The sequence below is a fragment of the Rana temporaria genome, chromosome 11, assembly GCF_905171775.1.
Source record: "Rana temporaria chromosome 11, aRanTem1.1, whole genome shotgun sequence".
In the NCBI taxonomy this organism is placed as follows: domain Eukaryota; kingdom Metazoa; phylum Chordata; class Amphibia; order Anura; family Ranidae; genus Rana; species Rana temporaria.
The window spans coordinates 96,877,491-96,894,601 of NC_053499.1; the positions used below are offsets into that span (position 1 = coordinate 96,877,491).

Genomic DNA, 17,111 nt, shown 5'->3' on the forward strand with positions numbered 1-17,111 from the left:
CTTCTCCACATTTTCATTTTATCATTGAGTCATACCCAGCGTGCGCCATATCACCCAATTTTTTTTTTTGCATCATGAGAAGTAACTTCATATGAGGAGCCATTGGCTATAGACTCCTATTGTATTATATTGTCTTGTATTGTATCATATACCCCCCACCCTATACACCCAGTAACTCGTATAAAAGAAGGAATTATTCATTGATACTAATTTCCTGCATTAACATCATGTTATTTGGGAAAAGCATGTGGTCACTGTCTGCCATATTTATATAGGATAAAGACAAAAGGTCTGCGGTCACCGGTGATACACCTCCATCCCTGTATGGATATGCAGAAAAAGAGTCGCCCCTGGGACTTTAAATGAGGTGGTCACAGTTTGCCACTGAGTAACAAAAATAGTAACAGTATAAATGTTTTATTAAAATAGATGTACATACATGAATAATACAGCACGGTAGCTCAGCCAATGGATTTGCACATAATAAAAGGTAATTAAAATTGATACAAATGTTATACAATGCAGTATATACAAATGCACGCATCAGAGAACCCGACGCACGTTTCGCGAGATCATTGCTCGCTCATCAGGGGTGGATGCAGATGGAATGTATCTAAAATGGATAAAGAGATGTGTCACAGTGGTAAATGCAAAGCCAGTGTCTCCATTGCTGAACCCCCAAATGGACAGCTGCTGCTTTTGGCTAGATAGTGTACCTGGCAAGATTTACAATGGTGGTGGAATCCTCCTACACATAAATACTAAATTTAAACATATTTTTAGGACCTGGGATATGAGACAACTTCTCTGCATGAAGCTGCATTTTTGGGATTCAAACCCAGACACGCAGGGATGCTAAGCAGAAGTTCTTAGAGAAGCCAAAAAGCTGCCGCATGTGAGGACCTTCTATACGTAAATACACATAAATACTGCATTTATTTGGACATTACTCAAGAGTTCTTCTTCTTGATTTATTCTGGGATATTTGGTGGTTCTTTGTGGGTGAGTGTAGAATAGTGATATTACCCTCAAATTTTTGGGAATTACATTTTGATTTCTGATGTTGGTACACATATCACATTTTTTGGGCTCAAATTATGATTATTTTTTTTTTTAAAAGCACAAAAAATTGTGACTCATTTCAAATTTGCATCAGCAATGGTATTGTTTGTGATTTGTAAAGACACCGGTGTCAGTTTGGGTAAAGATTGTTTTCAGATGGAGAGTAACAAGTGAAAGTGACCGAGAAAAATATATTTTATCAAAACATTCTAGCTAGCATTCTTAAAAACAAAATATTTGAAATAGAAGCAACAATGTTGCAAAGGAAAATGTATTTCAGAGAAAGATACATTTAATCTCAACATTAAAAGGATTTATTTGAGAAAGTTACAATTGTACCATTAGAATCAATGGCTAAAACTTGCATTGGACTATAATAGCACAGATTTTCACTTCCAAAAAATGCTCTTGAACACAGCATTCATTTTGGTATTTACTATAGCGCCCTGTGAAAAAGACACTAAAATGAGAGCTATTTGCAGGTCTGAGCATGCTCAGTTGGGCTGGCACCTAGTTGTACAAAACTGGGGAATGTATCTCTTCTCAGACTTTCAGTGTAGAAATAACCTTTTTACACAGTTTTTAAAAGCAGATTATCTTTTTGTAAAATTATTTTTATTGAGTTTTTCAAGACACATATACAATAACAGGCCACAAACGCGACCAACAGTTACGGGTCAAAACACAGGGACCGGTGTACAAAACAAAACACAACCAAAAGAAAAGGGGAAAGAGGGGAAGGGGGGAAGTGGGGGAAAAAAAGGGGGGGGAGAGATGAGGGGGGGGGGACAAATGCTTGTAGTAGACATATTCAACATTGGTCAAATGTAATGAAATGGACCGTAATGAAATGAAGTCCAAGCATGACTGGTCCCCCCTACACAATATAAATAAAACCTTCTTGCCGACTCCCGACCCCAGTGCTGAGCTAAGAGACGGGTGCTCTCACTCCCTCCCAAAGGACCCAACCACAGTATAATAGACAACAACTAGTACCCCTTCCAAAATGGACAATTATCATAAGACATGCGGTGCAGTGCTCTGTCATCCCCTCCAAAGATTTCCCTGACCCTCTCAGCTGTCGGACCACATATGCCCCTACCTACCTAACTTAATCTGACACCGTATCCACGGAGGCCATCCAGCATCCACCCATACCTTATCAAACTTGGTCAATGCCCCTCTATTCAAGTAAGTTGCCTTATAGAATGGGATGGCTTTGTTGACTAACACCTTCCAAGCTGTCACCGTCGGGGCTGAGGAGCTTTTCCATGAAAGGATGATTCTTTTCTTGGCATAAAAAAGCAGAAGAATAAGAAGAGTCCTTATAGCCCTGGTCGTAGCAAAAGCAGATTATCTTTAAATAATATACTGCCATTTAGGCATTTATATCATGCTCTAAACATTATTTCCATGTGCACTACTCCAAGTTTTAGCAGAGTAAGAATTTGGGCGCTATTTGGTTTCAGGGAACTATAGTAAATTTGAGTATTTTTTTACCAGCGCTATAGTGAATACTGTTTTAGCTCTAATTTAAACTAATTAGTGCTAATTAGCGCCACAGCGCTATAGTAAATGACCCCCAATGTTGTCTGGTAGGCCTTGCATTCTGACTATCTTCTTTATAAATATGTTTGCCGTGTCCATGGCGGATAGTGTGCCTATCATAGGCAGAAAGTGTGCCATTATCCACCAGAAAAGTTGTGAACTCTTCTGAAAGAGCTAAATCCACTATGAAAGCCATAGATATTTCCTTCCATGGTTATTTTGCTGGCAGGTAGTGCAGGAGTTAACATACTCCCTACAGTCTGGTTTCAAAGTGGGCCACTACAAAGAGCGTTATATAAGTTTGGTTGTTTTTCAAAGTGGCCAGCAAGTTGGTGATCGTGAAATGTTTTTAAGATCTGGATTCTGGCTTGCTGTGGAACAAAGATTTTGTCTTGCTGCCAAAGGAATCCCCCCTGGCTTCCTAACCACTTGCTTACTGGGCACATATACCCCCCTCCTGCCCAGGTGAAATTTCAGCTTCCGGCACTGCGTCGCTTTAACCGATAATTGCGCGGTCGTGCGACGTGGCCCCCAAACAAAATTGACGTAATTTTTTCCCCACAAGTAGAGCTTTCTTTTGGTGATATTTTATCACCTCTGCGCCTTTTATTTTTTGCGCTATAAACAAAAAAGAATGACAATTTTGAAAGAAAATACAATCTTTTTTACTTGTTGCTATAATAAATATCCCAATTTAAAAAAAAAAAAAATAATTCAGTCTAGGCCAATACGTATTCTTCTACATATTTTTGGTAAAAAAAAAAAATCGCAATAAGCGACTGGTTTGCGAAAAATTATAGCGCCTACAAAAGAGGGGGCAGAATTATTATTTTTTATTATTTTTTTTTTAACTAATAATGGCGGCGATCTGTGATTTTTATTGGGACGACGACATTATGGCGGACACATCGGCTTTGACACATTTTTGGCACCATTCACATTTATACTGCGATCAGTGCTATAAATATGCACTAATTACTGTATAAATGTGACTGGCATTGAAGGGGTTAACACTAGGGGGTGAGGAAATGGTTAAATGTGTATACTGCTTAGTGTTCTAACTGTGGGAGAAGGGGGGTGACTGGGGGAGGTGACCGATCTGTCCCTATGTACAAGAGACACAGATCGGTCTCCTCTCTCCCTGACAGCACGCTGTCTGTGAGAGCCGGCAATGAGAAATGATCTCATATGTAAACATATGAGATCATCTCTCATTGGCCGCACAGATCGCCTACCGAACGGCCACTCCGATTGACCGTTCACGGCGATCTGTGATTAGCTGTGTCCAAGGGACACGGCCAGCACAGAGTTTCCCTGCTGTGCGCTCGGATTTTCAGGTCTGCGCTGTAGCCGTCATTCGGCTATAGCGCGGGCCTCTAGTGGTTAAGGAGGATGCCTCTGGTTCCATGCATTGGATGGAATCCTGTTTGAGTGAGGCCCTCTAGATCAGGTTGGATTAAAATAAAGTTCTGTGATGACAAGATTGTGCTGGGAGCTGTCTCTTCTGGAGTATCGGGAAACATCCAAGACAGAGCGTCAGTCTTAGACCCGGGGCGTTGGGTGATGTGAAAGTTGAACCTGGAAAAGAACAGGTCCCATCGAGCTTGTCGGGGTCTAAATGTTTGACAGTGCAAAGGTATTCCAGGTTCCTGTGGTCTGTAAAAATCATAATAGGGTGAGTGGCACCTTCAAGAAGGTATCTCCGTTCTTCCAGGGCTGTTTTAATCGCCAATAGTTCCCAATCAGCGTAGTCTTAATTTTTCTCCGGCTCTCTCATCTTTCATGAGGAAAAAGCCACAGCTGAAGTAATGACTTGGGCCCCTTGCTCTGAGAGCGCACTGCCCCTGTGGCTACTTCTGAGGCATTGACCTCCAGGACATAGGGCATAGCAGGATCAGGATGCTGTAGAATTGGTGCAGGGATAAAAAATTATTTCAGGTTGTCAAAAGCAAGTTCTGCTTCCGGAGACCATCAGAATCAGGCATGCTGGCGGATTACTTGGGTAATGGGTGAGATGATGGCAGAAAAGTTCTTTACAAATCTGTAAAAATTTGCGAAGCCCACAAATCTTTGCACACCCTTTTTATCAAACAGAGCTGGCCAGTCCAGAATTGCTTGTAATTTTTGTGGGTCCATTGCCACCCCATCAGTGGAGATAATAGGCACCAGAAACTGCATTTATCTCTTCTCAAAATCACATGTAGCTGGGTTGTCCTGTCAGAGTCCAGTGGCATGCCATCCTCGCTGGGACTCTATTCACGCTTGTAAATATGTAAGTTACCTTTAGGAAGTTATGCATTGTGGGAATGCAAGTAGCGGGAGATATGGACTCCATTGACTCTTAAGAGAAACAGACTACACATCCCACAATGCCCTGTAGCATTGTAGCATGTGACACCTCCGCACAGACTTATGGGGGAGGTTACTTAAGGAAAGGGCGTGGCTGATTTCCCTCTCTCGGGACCTGCGTTCTTCTCCTCTGCGGAGCTGCCGACACCATAGCTGTGCTGCTAGGCCAGAAGCCTGGGCCTAAACCCACGAGAGACCAGCCATCCAGAAGGAAGCAAGACTCCCGTATCCAGCCAGTGTTTCCAGAGATCGAAGAGGCAGCCCAGCTGACAACTGAAACAGTGGAGCACCCTCGTCCAGGATCCTTGTGCTGAGAAGCAGTGTTCTACCAACGCGCCTTCTGAGGAGAATTCAGGCGGATCGGCCTGTCGGGTGAGAGAGCACACGCTCAACTCCTACCTCCCCTTTAGACAGACACCTTAGTGCCACCTCACAGGCCAGAGATACATGTTGGTCTCCCGCTGAGACTTGGAGGCCTTATTAACCGTTTAAGTGTTCATAGAAGTGACTGACGCTGACAAGCGATCAGTTCACCAACGTTTACTGCTCCAGATACTCTGTTGTGTAGCTTCGTTCATCAATTGCCACTTGTGGATTATAAGTTTTAACGTCGGCCGCAACATGAGCTCTAACTGTTTACAGGACTGCCCGCTAGAGGGCGCTCGCGAGCATAGACTGCCTAGCTTAGTTAAGTGAATGTTACCATTCTTTAGTTTAAACCTTTACCTACCACATACTGTTTGCTGATTCCTGCAAGGGCCCTTGCAGAATCATAGTGAGATATTGTCTAACAGTTGTTTGTTTGTGATTTGAACCCATGCTTGTTCTTCAAGTTCATATACAGTAAACTTACCTTTCCTGGTTTAAGTATATTCACTGTGTGGAGTGTATTTTCACGTCTGGAGGGACTTTCCTTGAAAGCAGGTAATACTATTGTTATATTGTCACTGTATATTGCATGCCTGCTATTGTGACCCCGGCGCAGCAGAGGTCACAATACCTTACCCACCAGACTTCTGATGTGTCAAGGGAGGGTTCGAGCCAATAAATAGGGGTGAGCCAAACCAAGAGAGTAGATCCCAAAACAAATCAGCGGCTCCTTCGGGGGTAGCGCTAGACGTGGGGGCTCGTCCGGGATTCTACTTCTCAACCTATCAAATATCCCCTTATATTGAACTTTTCCCCTTGCCAAGATCAGACATGGATGAAGCCGCTGCCACCCAATGGTGCATCGAAGAGGATGTTCCAGTAGACAAAGGGCTAGTGGCAGAAGTACGGGGAGAAACTTAGAGTGAAGGGGAAGTACTCTCGATCCTAAAAGCTTTGTCCACAGATCAGAAAGTCTGGGCGTCCGGTTCAAGGGTAGACAACGAGAACCCCCACACCTATGTCCTATGTGAATGGAAATATGGGGTCCCAGACTGTTTTAAAGAGCCTAGTATCGAGACCCTAGATGGCACAAACTTTTCCTGTTATTGCCTAAACAAGAATCAGCCACTTCCTCTTCCTCGAGTGCCACCTCTTCTACTTCTTCTAGCACTCCGACCCCTGTAGGGGCTTCAGGACAAACAGTGAAGGGGTCTATCAAAGCACCACTTAAGAACTTCAACCCCGAGTTGTGTGCTGTCCTGGGGGAGATTGTAGCTCAATGTAAAAAAGACTCTCCAGATTATTGACCACCGGGTATAGGAAGTTAATTTTTTCTGGAAGACACCCTGTGCCCTCTTCGGAGAACGGGTTTGAGAAATGGATGGATCATGCTGTCCAAGCTCTAGAAGAATGGGGAATCCCAGAGAAAAATAAGAAGCAGAGGATTATGGAAAGCCTCAGAGGGCCAACCTTAGAGGCCATACGTAACCTCAAACATAGTAAAGAAGATTGCACTGCTCAGGATTATTTAGATGTTATACAGAATGTATTCGGGAGGACTGAAGACACAAGTGAGCTCCGCTGTCAGTTGGAGCATTGTTTCCAAAAGAAGGGGGAAAGATTGTCTGAGTTTGTTAGCCGTCTGGACAAGATCCTACACCAGATGCTGGTGAAGAAAGGGCTGGAATAAAAAAAATGGATGAAACGCGCTTTCAACAAGTGATAAGGGGTGCCCAACCAATGGACCCTATTGTCTTTAAGTTACAAGCTCAAAAGGGAGATGGGGTGTTGAAGTATCCCGACCTAGTCCGGATCATCCGACAGGAAGAAGATCTCCTAGATCAGAAGAACAAATATCAAGCCACAGAGGCTCCTGCACGAGTGCGTGTAGTAGCCACTGAGGATAGCGACCCCAAAGTCGAGTTCTTGGAATCACGAGTGTCTCAGTTGACTGAACTAGTAGCCGCTCTATCTGGCCAAGCAGGGTTTCCCTTTTACCAACCTAAGAGAGACAAGACCGAGAAGACCACCTATGGACCTTATGACCAGCAAGACAAACCAAGAAGGTTCATTTCCTGTTTCAATTGTGGAGGGATAGGACACACTATAGAAATTTGTCCCAGCCCAACTAATGCCTACCCCCAATGTACAGGCCGGCAAAAAACTCCAGAGGGCCCCGGTGAAGGAGTCAACCGGGAGCCCGCCTATTGTAGACAACTCCAAAAATGAAACAGAGGGACAGAGGCAGAAAGGAGAGCCCTCTTTTAGGCCAACCCCCAGCTCCATTTCCTGTGACTGGGTAAAGGCCAAAAGAAGCCCACTCGTCACAGGAGAAGGCGGGAAGGTTACACCTCGGAAGTTTCCTGAAAATTTAGTGGGGCCATCCCCGTTAGTCCCCATTCAAGTGGAAGGGATTTACACCAAAGCCCTCTTAGATACCGAAGCACAAGTAACCCTTCTGTATAGAGATTTCTATGATAAGTACCTCTCTCACTTGCCCCTACAGAAGTTGGAAGAGTTGGAAATATGGGGTATTGGGACTCAGAGTTTTCCCTATAATGGATATCTATCAATACACCTGACCTTTGACCCATCGATAGCGGAAGTAGCAGAGACCTTTGACACCTTAGCAATTGTCTGCCCCCGACCTCCAGGGGCCCACAAGAGCTCCCTTATCATAGGAACTAACACAGCTTTGGTCCGAAGACTCTTGACCCCCTTAACCGAAGCAGCAGGGACCTCATCTCAAAGGGTCCACCCAATGTTAAGGAGGGTGTACCACCAGCTGGTGATGGAGGGGAAGGCCCCGGAAGAAGGAGTAGGAAGGGTCTGGCGAATAGGGAAACCCACAAGAATCTTACAGCCTGGAGAGGTGACCTGCCTCAGGGCCTCCGTCAAGTTCACCTGGTCCCAGCCAGGCCCGTATCTGTCCTTGAGCCTGACCCAGATGAACTCTGAGGGGTTGGAGGTGATACCTGAAGTGATTCCATTAAAGGTACTGGAGAAGAATCGTGGATGGGTGTCCATCAACATCAGCAATACCACCATCAACCCTGTGAAAGTGCCAGCCAGAGTGCTACTATGCCGGGTACATCAAGCCACCCCCGTTTACCCCTCCCACCTGGAGGTAGGTGCAAAGGGAGAAGACCTCAGACCAAGTCACCAGCCTGTTGGCGCTGAACTCTCACCAGAATGGAAAGAGAGAATGGAGGCTCAACTTAGTAGGTGGCAGAAGATATTCTCAAAGACTGAGTTTGATGTCTGATGCGCAAGGAGTGCCACCCACCGGATTCGGCTGAAGGAAGACAAGCCCTTCAGAGAGCGAGTCCGAAGAGTCCCCCTGACGGATTTGGAAGATCTCAGGGAGCAACTTGCAGAGTTAAAAAGGACCGGAACTATCCGAGAATCCAGGAGTCCGTATGCTTCTCCCATAGTAGTGGTGAGGAAGAAAAATGGTTCTCTGAGATTGTGCATCGATTACAGAACCCTCAACAAGTGGACTATTCCTGACCAGTACACCACCCCTCGGATAGAGGATGCTCTACAGAGCCTGTCAGGGGCTAAGTTGTTCAGCGTTATGGACCTGAAGAGTGGTTATTATCAAATTCTCATGCACCCCGAAGATAGAGAGAAGACGGCTTTCATTACCCCTGTGGGTTTCTTCGAATTTAACCGCATGCCCCAAGGACTGTCGGGCGCCCCAGCCACCTTCCAGAGATTGATGGAGAAAACTGTGGGTGATATGAACCTGATCGAGGTATTAGTGTATCTGGATGATGTTATCGTGTTTGGGAAGACTCTGGAAGAACATGAACAGAGATTGGAAAAAGTGCTGAAACGGCTGCATGATGAGGGCTTGAAGTTATCCAGGGAGAAATGCCAGTTCTACCAATCATCTGTTCACTACTTGGGACACATTGTCGTTGCGGAAGGGATATCAACAGACCCAGAAAAGCTGGAGGCAGTCACCTCCTGGCCCAGACCCACCAACGTGACGGAGCTGCGGTCGTTCCTGGGGTTCTGTTCTTACTACAGGAGGTTTGTGGAAGAATTCGCAAAAATTGCCAAACCCCTCAATGAGTTACTTAAGACAGAAGACGAAGAGGACACTTCTGAGTCAGTGAAACCAATAAAGCTCGGAAACCCAAAGAATCCATTCGTGATCAGTGGACCCCTGAATGTGAGGAAGCGTTCCTTCAGCTCAAAAAGAACCTCACTACTGCTCCTGTTCTGGCTTACGCAGATACATCTAAGCCCTATGAGTTACACGTGGACACCAGTAGAGAGGGGCTAGGAGGAGTATTGTATCAAGAACACAGTGGTTGTCTGCGCCCAGTGGCCTATGTGAGTCGGAGCTTGACCCCATCCGAAAAAAATTACCCCACCCACAAACTCGAATTTCTAGCATTGAAGTGGGCTGTTGTAGACAAACTAAGAGATTACCTTTACGGAGCTGAATTCAAGGTGAAGACTGACAACAATCCGCTCACCTACCTATTCACCACCGCCAAGCTGGATGCGACAGGACATCGATGGCTGGCAGCCCTCTCAGGTTTCAATTTTGGCCTGAAGTACCGCCCAGGAGCGGGGAATAAGGACGCTGATGCTCTCTCCAGGAGACCCCATGGGTCAATCGCCCCAGACATGGGATGGACTCAAATATCCTCCGAAGGGGTGTGGGCATTGTGTCAAGGGACTGAGCTACAGGAAAAAGGAGGGTCTCAAGCTGAAGAGATAGGAGTTTTGACAGCAGGGGTGCCAACATTTTATTGTGATGTAACCCAGATAAAGAGTGGGGATCTACCTCAGCTAACAAAGAAGGACCTAAGGCAAGATCAAAAAGAGGATTCTCTGGGTAAACTAATCTTGGAAGCTCTAGAGAATCGAGATCCGAAGTTGCTCCTTGTTAGCCTTGCAAAAGAAGCATGGCTGGTGCATAAAGAATGGGACAAGTTGCAGCTCCATAAAGGGGTGGTCTACCGAAGGAGCCCCCTCTGATGGTCCCGAGGAGAAATGGCAGTTGTTCCTGCCCAGTAGACACCGGGAGACTGTACTAGCCGCACTTCATGACCAGCATGGCCATCTGGGCCCCGAAAGGACTTTTCAGTTGGTCAGGGACAGGTTCTATTGGCCTGGCATGAGGGCTGAGGTTGAAGGGTATTGCCATTCTTGCATCTGGTGTATCTGTCGGCCTCTGACATGGCTGGATTATATTGTCAGGTTTCAGGTGTGAGGCAGAGTTGCTAAGAGGGCACCCCTTGCGGCTAAGTGCAGTGCACCCCTGATAGTGGTACGGGGAGCAGTGCAGTGCCTAAAGAAGCATGGGTTTTTGGTACTACTGTTAGATGAGCTTGTCACCAGGGAGTGGCTGGAGCGAGCTGGGTATATTGTATAGCATCCGTGCTTGGGTTGTGTCACAGGTATAAGGCAGCAGAGGGGACCAGGAATGGAGTCAAAAGCCAGGCCAGGAGTCCTACACTGTGGATCAGTCAATGATTGGTTCAGATAGCAGAACTGGAGCAAGCCAGGGTCATACTCATAAGATAGGATATAGCAGGGTTGTGAGCCAAGCTGAGGTCAATCACGATGGAACAAGCAGAAGCAGAGTGAGGTTGCAAGCCAGGAGTTCAGGATAAGTGGGTAACAACAAGCTGGGTTGGTAGTGGAAAGGCCAAGGATCAGGATACACAGAACACAGAAAGTACGGGAAGCTGAATATCTGCATGCGTCAGTGGCAGGTTTAAATAGGCTAGAGGGCACCAACGTCTGTCACGTTGTGCGTGCTCACGCTGTTGTGCATCTGTGTGTGCACATGCGTGCGGGAATCCATCTGGTGGGACCATGATGAGAGCTGGCAGGATTGCCAGTTCTTCGACCATTTTCCTGACAGTAACATTTATTCATTTATTGACAGGTTTGTATATTTACCCTTTCAGATTTGTGGATGAAGTACAATGATTAAAACAATACACAAGTAGTATAGTAATAAAAGATTTACTTAACTTCAATTAAAGATGTATTACAGATAACAAAACATAGATAAATACAGCGTATTCAATCCAGGGGAGTTCATACCTTCTTTAATTGAAGTTCCTGGAGGCAATAAGCCTGTGATTCATACTTCCCTTTGGAATCCAACTCAGCTAGCCCTTGGTCTCCTATATATATATATATATATATATATATATATATATATATATATATATATATATGTGTGTGTGTGTGTGTGTGTGTGTGTGTGTGTGTGTGTGTGTGTGTGTGTGTATATATATATATATGTGTATATATATATATATATGTGTATATATATATATATATATATATACGGCAGAGCAAATAATGGCTAAAACTGGTTTTAACAATACCATTGAAAAGAAAGTCAAATGTTCCCAACTTCCCACAGCATCATGAAGCAGATGTCTTGTGTTGTATATAGATACTGTAGAAGTGATTACTTATACACCAACATAAAACTATTACTACATTTCTTGTAAATAAATAACTATTAAAAACCCACATAAACAGTAATATAATTGAAAAACAAATCGCTGCTGAATAATTAATTCCTAATGATGTGCAAAGCTGTCAATTCACTTGTGGCATTCACATACTGTATCAAATGAGAAGCTATTTGGAACATAGTCCATGTTATCTAGTTGAAGCTGTTATCTAGCTGTCAATTCCTAATTAAGATACATATAATGTAATGCAATAAACAAGGTCTAATTGAGGTCTAATTGTACATGGCCATCCTTTTCAGGTATAAAGAAAGATCCCGGCAAACAATATGTACCCAGAACCGTGATGATTGGTGGAAAGGTGAGCAAAGAAATAGACAAGCACAGTAACATTGTTCATATACATATATAGATGTTTAATTGTAAACCTTTTAGGCAAAGGTGAGAATTAACATTTCCATTTCAAGTAGGGGCGTTGCTAGGTCTACAATGATCTGGAGATAGAGCCCATAGCAGCGAAGTAAAGAAAGTCGGAATAACAGTTGCTCCAGAGCTTAGTAATTGTGCAGAAGCTCTGCTGACTTTTATTATCCAATCATGTGCAAGTTTTTTGTTTCGCACGTGATTGGGTATTCTTTGCAAATTGAAGCCTTACGGTCCTTACCTCATTTACTAAGCCCTGAGTAAACTGCCATTAGCAAAATCAACCCCATTGTGTCCAGCTGTGATCATCGCAGGAAATTGCTGGCTGTGTGAAGAGCCATGAATAGCTTTGGCCACTGGCAGCCTGTCATTGCTTTGAATGGGTCAGTGGGCTGCAGCTATCTTGCTAGCAGTTGTCAAATCCTGCAGAAAGATTCTATAGATTTCTGCTACTAGGAACTGCATCATGGCTAAACGCCCATGTGAATGTAGCCGTAGCTCAATCAGAAGCTGTGGGGAAAGGTGAAGATGAAAACACAACAGCAGCATTGCGAGACAGGAATAGAGGGCTGTTACCCTATAACATCAAGTTTGAGCCCTGGTTCACATTGGGTACGATTTGGAACGATTTGAGATGCGATTTGACATGGTCAAATCGCATCTCAAAGTCGGCGGCAATTGTCGGCAATGGCACTGTCCTAATCAGTGCGACGCCGCATCTGCGATTTCAAAAAGTAGTTCCTGTACTACTTTTTGCGATTTCGGGCCGCGAAATCGCTGGAAAAATCGCGCATTTTACCGCGATTTTGAATTCGCAGCAGTGTGAACCTAGGCTCATACCCCTAAAAACCTTGCAACAGCGTACTGCAAAGTGTGCATTGCATGTGTGGTGTTTAAAGTCAGCGAGTGTCTGATCAAGGGTATCCTTGTTCAAGCATGTCTTTTTTTGCTTGAACTGTCTGCTATCACCCTACAATTCTGAGATTCACAGACAGACATTGTAAGAGTTTCTGCTCTCAGTATTCTGTTGCTGTTTTTGGTGATGCAGATGATCAAGGACTGGTTCACACCAGATGCAGTCCTGTGTTTTTTATTCTGCATTAGAAACGCATGGACACTAGTTACATGGATTCCAATGGTCCAAGTTCCCACCTGTGCAGTGCGTTCCAGTGGAGCCAACAAAAGTAGAACATGCTGCATTTTTTCTGTATGAAAACTGCACTGGAATGTGGCAAAACACATAAAAAAAACACACTGAAACACTTTACAAAAAATAAATAAAACATTGGGCAAAAAAAAGGAAAAAGCAAGAGGGGAAAAACACACTGGAATGCATTGAAAACGCATGTGCATTCAGAAATGCATCTGGATCACAAAAAAAGTGTGGTGTGAACTAGGCCTGAATCTATAATACATAACAAACCTGCAAAACTGTAAAATCAAAGGGAACAGCTTGTAGTAAGCCCGCTTTGTAAGTTTCTCCCCCTCTAAACTGAATTTATTTTTCCATTGACTTTGTTTGACCATTCAAAGCATGTGAAGTACTGTACATTGAAATGCATTGAAGTGTTGCACTGTTAGGAAATGTTTTGAATTTCTTTAGAATTTTCACCTTCATATACAGTTTCTGATCAGACTTCTGAAGCACAAAATGAAAAGGAGGAGGAGGGAGAGCTAGCGAGGGTGAGAGATTGGGGAGACAGAAGGAAGAGTGGAGGAGGGGGGAGAGCTCAGTCACAGTGTTTACTCACAGGCTTATCCCCAGAGGCTCAGGCTGACTGTTCATGAAGAGGAGATGGCTGCTGTTTCAAAGTTCCCACCCACACATCCTCTTCACGTGCATAGCACAGCCACAGGAATTGGAGTGAGGGGGAGGGGGAGCAGGAGTAGATCAAGGCTTCCTGATCTCCTGTTTTTGCAGAGGGGTTGGGGGATAGGACTGCACTGGCTGGGCTGTGAGAATGTCACTCTCACAGCCCACTCTCTTACTGGGTGCAGCAGTCAGGGCTGCATCTGTCAAAAGTGCGTACTTATGACAGATGCAGCCCTGACTGCTGCATCCAGTAAAAGATTTGGGGCTACGGTCCCCAGATTCGGGGCTATAGCCCCAGTAGCCACCCCCTAGTGATGCCACTAAGCATACTGTAAGATTTCTATAATCTATGAGGCAGAATTTGGTCTAACTACAGTACTTGCTATTGCTCATTTGTTGACTCCAAATTATCGTTTTTATTGGTGGGAAAAATTGTTAGCGAGGTTGCAATAAGTATATGACAGCGCAAGAGTAAACAAGTTCTGTGTTAAGTATGGTTTTGTTTTGTTTCACAATGCATTCACAGATAAGATGCTTGACATGAACATATAGGGATGCATTAAGTCTTTTGTGTACCTCAAACGGTGCACATTTGTATACGTTTATTGTCTCAGTAATATTGACATATGATAATGCAGGGATGGGTACAGTTATAGATATGCAAATAATTGTTATTGATGTTCTTTAGTGTTTACACTTTCTTTCTCATGCAGCAAATCTTTCTGCCTTTCTCTATTTCTATACTTTCCCTTTTCATTCCTGTAGTTTTCATTGTCTTTGTCTCATTGATAGGCTGCTCCTGGGTACCACGTGGCCAAGATGATCATCAAATTAATCACTTCTGTGGGTGATGTTATCAACAATGATCCTGCTGTTGGAGACAGGCTTAAATTTATATTCCTGGAGAACTACAGAGTTTCTCTGGCAGAGAAAGGTCTGGTGTTTACTTAATTGATTATCTGTGAAATACAACAACCGTTATTGAAGCACAGTTAGCATTAAACTTATGTATTTACCAATTTATTACCATTTGGTGTCTGAATGGATAAGAAAAAAGTGTAGTGCTATTTAAATATATAAATGTGACTATATCAATAATTGCATAACCAATCAACACTGTGTCAAATGACACCAAGTGAAAGTGATATATTAACACTTTAGACAGTGAAAATCATATTATACAAATGATGGTGAATATGTGTGAGAATAAAGTCCAAGAAAAAGGATGTATTCAGCAGACTTGAACCAAAGACTCCACACAGGTGTGACCCTCTAGATCAGGTGTCTGCAACCCGCGGCTCCGGAGCCGTATGCGGCTCTTTGGAACTGTTGCCGTGGCTCCGGGGCACCTTTTGAGGGTAACAAGTAATCTACCTGATTACTCTTACCTAGGATAACCCTAATGGGAATGCTGTTCCCATTACTTGGGCGGCGTTAACGCAATTCCATCTACCGCGCGGCGTGCGGGGGGCAGGGGGGGTCATGTGGCCACAGGCCTGAGCTGTCCTGTGATTCGGTCACGGCGCGTCATGTGACTGGCCACAGAGCTGGCCTGTCTGTGCTCGTGGCTCTGGTGGCGCTGGCGCATGCACACGCCTGGAGTTTCACGCCCGCCTCAGCCTGTCACGACTCGAGAGCTCTCAGCTCAGCCGCCAACATATCCCCCGCGGAGGCTCTGCTCCGGATCAAAGACTGTGGCCCTGCGAAGAGAGAGAGACAGACGACGAGTGACACAGACAGTAAGAGCACTAGAGCAGGCAGCGCAGGTGAGGACCGGCATCATGTGCGGATTGGAAGTGTCTGGGACTGGGGGAGCGGCCTAGTCTAGGGCTGGGGGCTGGGGCCAGCCTGGGCATGTGGAGGTGGAATCTTATCTGATATATTGTACAGTATTGCATTTGCTGGGCATGTGGAATCTTATCTGATATTGACAATATCAGATAAGATTCCACCTCCACGTGCCCAGCAAATGCAATACTGTACAATATTAATTATATCAGATAAGATTCCACCTCCACATGCCCAGCAAATGCAATACTGTACAATATCATATATTGTACAGTATTGCATTTGCTGGGCATGTGGAGGTGGAATCTTATCTGATATTGTACAGTATTGCATTTGCTGGGCATATGGAGGTGGAATCTGACTGCACGATCCTGTATATAGCATTAAGGTAAGAAACAATATATGCAGTGTTATATTTGTTTTAAATGTCGCAATGGTTTTGCGGCTCCCAGTTTTTTTTTTTCTTTGGAAACGGGTCCAAGTGGCTCTTTATGTCTTAAAGGTTGCAGACCTGCTCTAGATGGAAATAGAAGTGTCATAAATACCACCACCAGTGATAGGGGGAGGCTTACCAGATGTCAGTGACCTGGAGAGGCATATACCACCCAAGTCGCAAAATGCTTATGGATCAGTCAACTCGATGTGTACAGCTGGTCCCGAATCCAACCGATAACTCAACCATCGCGATCTCAGACATCAATATAGACGAAAATAATATACAGTTTTCTCATATGGGAGGCAGACGTTCAGTATCAATACGCCATGCGTAATAAAATGAAAAAAATTGCATAGCGTGATACCGTTGGAGAGTAGTATTTATTATAAATATATAAAATGAACACTCACATTTAGATGATCATCTTAGGCATATCGTATAAAAGGCAGGTACATGTGCGATGTGTGTAGGTGGAGAGTGTTAATTTTATATATTTTTAATAAATACTACTCTCCAACGGTATCACGCTATGCTAATGTTTTTTTCATTTTATTACGCATGGCGTATGGATACTGAACCTCTGCCTCCCATATGAGAAAACGGTATATTATTTTCGTCTATATTGGTGTCTGAGATCGCTGTGGTTAAGTTATCGGTTGGATTTGGGACCAGCTGTACCCATCGAGTTGACTGATCCATAAGCATATTGCGACTTGGGTGGTATATGCCTCTACAGGTCACTGACATCTGGTAAGCCTCCCCCTATTACTGGTGATGGTGCTCCTGTGTTGGAGTCTTCGGTTCAAGTCTGCCGAATACATCCTTTCTTATTCTTGGACTTTATTCTCACTCATATTTACCATAA

General features: G+C 44.3%; 1 pseudogene; it reads left to right on the forward strand.

Annotated features, from left to right (window-relative positions):
* The window catches only part of LOC120917474, a 1,233,721-nt pseudogene that overhangs the window by 1,069,161 nt on the left and 147,449 nt on the right, over window positions 1-17,111 (forward strand).